Source organism: Anguilla rostrata, unplaced genomic scaffold (genome assembly GCF_018555375.3).
Source record: "Anguilla rostrata isolate EN2019 unplaced genomic scaffold, ASM1855537v3 scaf0937, whole genome shotgun sequence".
In the NCBI taxonomy this organism is placed as follows: Eukaryota; Metazoa; Chordata; class Actinopteri; order Anguilliformes; family Anguillidae; genus Anguilla; species Anguilla rostrata.
In genome coordinates, this window is record NW_026986307.1 from 28,190 (window position 1) to 34,189 (window position 6,000).

At 37.5% G+C, this 6,000-nt stretch overlaps 1 protein-coding gene across 7 annotated transcripts in view; it reads right to left on the reverse strand.

Moving 5' to 3' along the window:
* Nucleotides 1-5,587, reverse strand: part of LOC135246815 (uncharacterized) — a 28,152-nt gene extending 22,565 nt beyond the window's left edge. For 4 of the 7 annotated variants that reach the window (XM_064320107.1, XM_064320105.1, XM_064320108.1 and 1 more), the window contains exons 1-2: nt 5,475-5,565; nt 4,592-4,654 (exon numbers count right to left, since the gene is read on the reverse strand). The gene's annotated coding sequence lies outside the window, so the exon portion shown is untranslated. Of the gene's footprint in view, nt 1-1,724; nt 1,868-4,591; nt 4,655-5,474 lie in introns of those variants that run through there. The other 3 variants (XM_064320106.1, XM_064320103.1, XM_064320104.1) reach the window with 2 other exon arrangements.
* Nucleotides 5,588-6,000: the final 413 nt, after the last annotated feature.

Consider the following 6,000-nt stretch of genomic DNA (forward strand, 5'->3'; position numbering starts at 1 on the left):
ACTGTAATTGCAGCGGCAAAATTTGCTTTCAACTCAAGAGACGTTGATATTAGTCAAGGTTAGTAGTCCATTTATTTTCACGGTTTCATTACATTACAGGCATTTAGCAGACTTACACAATTTTTACATTGTATCCATTTATACAGCTGGATATATACTGAAGCAATTCAGGTTAAGTACCTTGCTCAAGGGTACAACGGCAGTGTCCTACCCAGGAACTTTCGGTTACAAGCCCAGTTCCTTGCCCACTGTGCTACACTGCCGCCACGGTTAAATGAATATCCGTACATCAACCCTGAAGAATATTCAAATATCAAATTGTGTAAGAATGCACATCTGAAGCTGGATTCCTCCTGAGATAACATATTTACTGTTGTTGACACCTCTTGGCCAGGTCATCATTGTAAATGAGAATTGGTTCTCAACTGATTTTACCTGGTTAAATAAAGGTCAAATAAAATAAATAAAAATTTTTATTTTTTCTGGCCACCGCTTGAGTGTTTTTTCTTCCCATCTGGGAGTTTATCTTTACCTCACTGCTTGTTTTTGGGGGTTCATGCCTGGATATTGCCAAATTTTCCTTCTGTTACTCTTTAAAACATAAATATCATGAATGCGGGAGAGTGAGTAACTGGATGTGCATCGTAATAACAGAAATACTGTAATGTGTGAATAGCAGGATGTGTATTATAATAACACAAATACGGTAGTATGTGAATATCAAAGTGTGTATTATAATAACACAAATACTGTAGTGTGTGAATAGCAGGGTGTGTATCATATTACCAGTTTTACCTCAGTATCCTACTGTGCTTTAGCTAAACCTGCTGTGTTAGCCAAATAGCATTAACACAACAACTGTAACAGTAACATGCCACATACTGTATAGTCTGCCCACATTTTACATTTCTACATTCACATGCACAAATCCAAACTGCTTGATTATAGAGAAAATTAAATTCTGACTTCCCTTTCCACAAAGTGAAGACTGTCCACACAAGGCTCATCATGTGCAACAAATCTGTTATTCTATACATAAATCTCTATTCTAGAGATACAGGCTTCCATAGGCCTATTATTGCCATGTGAGAAAATCCAGTCCATTTTCTGAAGAATAAATTCATAAATAAATATGACACTAGTTGGAAAAGAAAAATTTATGACAAAACGATGGACTGAATTTAATATGTACATTGTTTAATAAATAGATATATAAATTAAATTAATAAATAGCTTTACTGAAATAGAATCCACAGATGTTAGTGCTGAATCATCACTGTGTGTTTGCTCACGTTACTTTTATTTATTTACCTGATTCCAGTGAAAAATGAATATCTGTTAGACAGGCTACTGTTTGACAAAAAGTTCGGAATGTCTTTCAATGTTACGGTTGCAGGTGTCAAAATGTAGCCTACTCTTTTAATCAAATTACTAGGCCTGTGGCTACCATCATATCTCACAAGGTAATATTATCATAAACTATTTACAAAATACTGAAGTAAACATAAACTTTTTAAAAATTATTTTTAAATTACTTTTGGTCCCAAATGAGATATAAAAAAAGAAGAAGCCAATTGCACCCAGACCGCCATTTTATTATCAGTTTCCCATTTTGCTGAATTATGCGTGTTAATGCGATTATGCTAAAAGATTCCCGTTCCTTCTCACACCTCTTCACCTTTAGTTTATATTCTCTCCATCCCACTCCACAACAGGCTACTTACTCTGTTCTTTTTTCAGTTTTATTCCTTCTTTTACTCCGTCTTCTTTCTCGTCCGTCTTTAAAATGGTGTTCGAGTTTGAAACACTCCCAGATTCATACTTTTGGACTTTGGACCATCTCACCCTTTCAGTATGCCTTGTCCATTCACTTCCTCATGATCAGTTATGGCCCTTACGTAATATGCTAAAGTTTGTGGTGAATAATGTCTGTTAATACTAAAGTTATTTATTAGCTCCAGTTCTTAACTGACTGGTTTTGTTCATAAGTTTTGGTGTAATGTGTGCTATTATGATGTCTGTATGTTGGTTATGTGACATTATCAGTCATTGACTGTTTGATTTCTTTTTTAGACAGCCTGGAAGGTTATTTGTCATTTTCATGTTTGTCATCCTGGAGGCCAGGATCAAGGAAATACGGCACTCATATAGTAAAATTATGTGATGAAGTTTACGCCATTATTTCAACATGCATCATACTTAACAATGTTCAACTGCAGAAAAAAATGACTAAACATTTAAAGGGACAAATTTTAAATGCTTAAGCAATGACAACAGAGTAAACAGAATAGCCTATGACAGAGTGAGCTGAATAGCCTATGACAAAGCGAGCTGAATAGCCTATGACAGAGTGAGCTGAATAGCCTATGTTAGAGTGAGCTGAATACCCCATGCTAGTGTGAGCTGAATAGCCCATGACAGAGTGAGCTGAATAGCCCATGACAGAGTGAGCTGAATACCCCATGATAGAGTGAACTGAATAGCGTATGACAGAGTGAACTGAATAGCCTATGATAGAGTGAGCTGAATAGCCTATGATAGAGTGAGCTGAATAGCCTATGATAGAGTGAGCTGAATAGCCTATGATAGAGTGAACTGTTCCCCTTTTAAATGGACAGAAAGACAGCTTATGTGAAGGGGCTACTAGAGCTTACCTCTGTTAACTGTAGTTCTTTAGTTGATCGTTCGTCCGTGGAAACTGTCTCTGCTGTTGCCCCTGCAAGTATCAAAATGTGTCAGTTGCACTGTGCTGTCAGTGGAACCATCGCATGACCTAACTATGCAACAGGTAACATTTGAATGTGCAGCCTTCTTCTCTATGGAGAATTATAAAACTGTAACACTAATGCTGCATTGCTTGTGTAGCTCTGTATTACCAGTTTGACCTCAGTATCCTACTGTGCTTTAGCTAAACCTGCTGTGTTAGCCAAAAAGCATTAACACAACAACTGTAACAGTAACATGCCATGTTCTGTACATTCTGCCACATTTTACATTTCTACATTCTGCACAAATCCAAACTGCTTGATTATAGAGAAAACTAAATTCTGACATCCCTTTCCACAAAGTGAAGACTGTCCACATAAGGCTCATCATGTCCAACTGAACTGTTTTTTCCTATGTAATCCAGTGCAAAATCAGTGTCTGTTAGACAAAACTACTACTGTTTGAAAAAAGTTTGGAATTTTATTTAATGTTACAGTTGCAGGTGTCAAAATGTAGTCTTCTCTTTAAATAAAATTACTATGGCTGTGACTACCGCCACATCTCACAAGGTAAAATGATCATAAACTAGTTTTTTATTTTTAAACTGAAGTAACACATAATTATTTAAAATTATTTTTAAATTACTTTTGGTCCCAAATGAAAAATTTGAAAAAAAAAGAAGCCTATTGCACCAAAACCGCCATTTTATTGTCAGTTTCCTGTTTTGCTGAATTAGGCGTGTTAATGCGATTATGCTAAAAGATTCCCGTTCTTTCCCACACCTCTTCACCTTTAGTTTATATTCTCACCATCCCACTCCACAACAGGCTACTTACTCCATTCTTTTTTCAGTTTTATTCCTTCTTTTACTCCCTCTTCTTTCTCATCCGTCTTTAAAATGGTGTTTGAGTTTGAAACACTCCCAGATTCATACTTTTGGACTTTGGACCTTCTCACCCTTTCAGTATGCCTTGCCCATTCACTTCCTCATGATCAGTTATGGCCCTTACGTAATATGCTATAGTTTATGGCGAATAATGTCTGTTAATACTAAAGTTATTTATTAGCTTTACTTAACTGACTGGTTTTGTTCATAGGTTTTGGTGTAAGGTTTGCTATTATGATGTCTGTATGTTGGTTATGTGACATTTCCAGTCACCGACTGTTTGATTTCTTTTTTTAGACAACCTGGAAGGTTATTTGTCATTTTCATGTTTGTCATCCTGGAGGCCAGGATCAAGGAATTGCGGCACTCATATAGTAAAATTATGTGATGAAGTTTATACCATTATTTCAACAATGCATCATACTTAACAATGTTCAACTGCAGAAAAAAATGGCTAAACATTTAAAGGGACACATTTTAAATGCTTAAGCAATGACAACAGAGTAAACAGAATAGCCTATGACAGAGTGAGCTGAATAGCCTATGACAAAGCGAGCTGAATAGCCTATGACAGAGTGAGCCGAATAGCCTATGATAGAGTGAGCTGAATAGCCTATGACAGAGTGAGCTGAATAGCCCATGATAGAGTGAGCTGAATACCCCATGATAGAGTGAACTGAATAGCCTATGATAGAGTGAGCTGAATAGCCTATGATAGAGTGAGCTGAATAGCCTATGATAGAGTGAGCTGAATAGCCTATGACAGAGTGAGCTGAATAGCCTATGAAGGAGTGAGCTGAATAGCCTATGATAGAGTGAGCTGAATACCCTATGACAGAGTGAGCTGAATAGCCCATGATAGAGTGAGCTGAATACCCCATGATAGAGTGAACTGAATAGCCTATGACAGAGTGAGCTGAATAGCCTATGACAAAGTGAACTGCCCCCCTTTCAAATGGAAAGAAAGACAGCTTACGTGAAGGGGCTACTAGAGCTTACCTCTGTTAAATGTAGTTCTTTAGCTGAACGTCCGTCCTGTGGAAACTGTCTCTGCTGCTGTCCCTGCAAGTATCAAAATGTGTCAGTTGCTCTGTGCTGTCAGTGGAACCATCGCCTGACCTAACTAGGCAACAGGTAACATTGGAATGTGCAGCCTTCTTCTCTATGGAGAATTATAAAACTGTAACACTAATGCTGCATTGCTTGTGTAGCTCTGTATTACCAGTTTGACCTCAGTATCCTACTGTGCTTTAGCTAAACCTGCTGTGTTAGCCAAATAGCATTAACACAACAACTGTAACAGTAACATGCCATGTTCTGTACATTCTGCCACATTTACATTTCTACATTCTGCACGAATCCAAACTGCTTGATTATAGAGAAAACTAAATTCTGACATCTCTTTCCACAAAGTGAAGACTGTCCACACAAGGCTCATCATGTCCGACTGAACTGTTTTTTTCTATGTTATTCAGTGCAAAATCAGTGTCTGTTAGACAAAACTACTACTTGTTGAAAAAAGTTTGGAATGTTATTGAATGTTACAGTTGCAGGTGTCAAAATGTAGCCTTCTCTTTAAATAAAATTACTAGGGCTGTGACTACCGCCACATCTCACAAGGTAAAATTATCATAAACAATTAATAATTTTTTTTTTAAACTGAAGTAACACATAAATTATTTTAAAATTACTTTTGGTCCCAAATGAAAAATTTGAAAAAAAAAGAAGCCTATTGCACCAAAACCGCCATTTTATTGTCAGTTTCCTATTTTGCTGAATTAGGCGTGTTAATGCGATTATGCTAGAAGATTCCCATTCCTTCCCACACCTCTTCACCCTTAATTTGTATTGTCTCCATCCCACTCCACAACAGGCTACTTACTCCGTTCTTTTTTCAGTTTTATTCCTTCTTTTACTCCCTCTTCTTTCTCGTCCATCTTTAAAATAGTGTTGGAGTTTGAAACACTCCCAGGTGCTTTTGGACTTTGGACCATCTCACCCTTTCAGTATGCCTTGCCTATTCTCTTCCTCATGATCAGTTACAGCCCTTATTGGGATGGCAGGTATGCCATCCCGCCAAGTTATGCCTTGGCGGTGCATGCCCCATACCTATACAGCACCAAGAGTTTGGCACTTTTCAGGGTTCCCCACAGAAATAACCACAACAGCCACAGACACTCAGCCCTTAAAAACATTACGTTTCGTACATTCTGACCCCATTTCAACAGATAGAATTCATAAAAAACTTCACGTGTCCACACAATAAAACCCCAAACTAAGGGGATTTTGCGTTTTCTCCTTCTTCTTGTTCTTCTTCTTCTTCTTCTTTTTCTCATTCTTATTTTTCCTGCCGCCTATCCCACAAACAAAATGTCTCCCCATTGGACATTTTACTGACACCAGCCAAT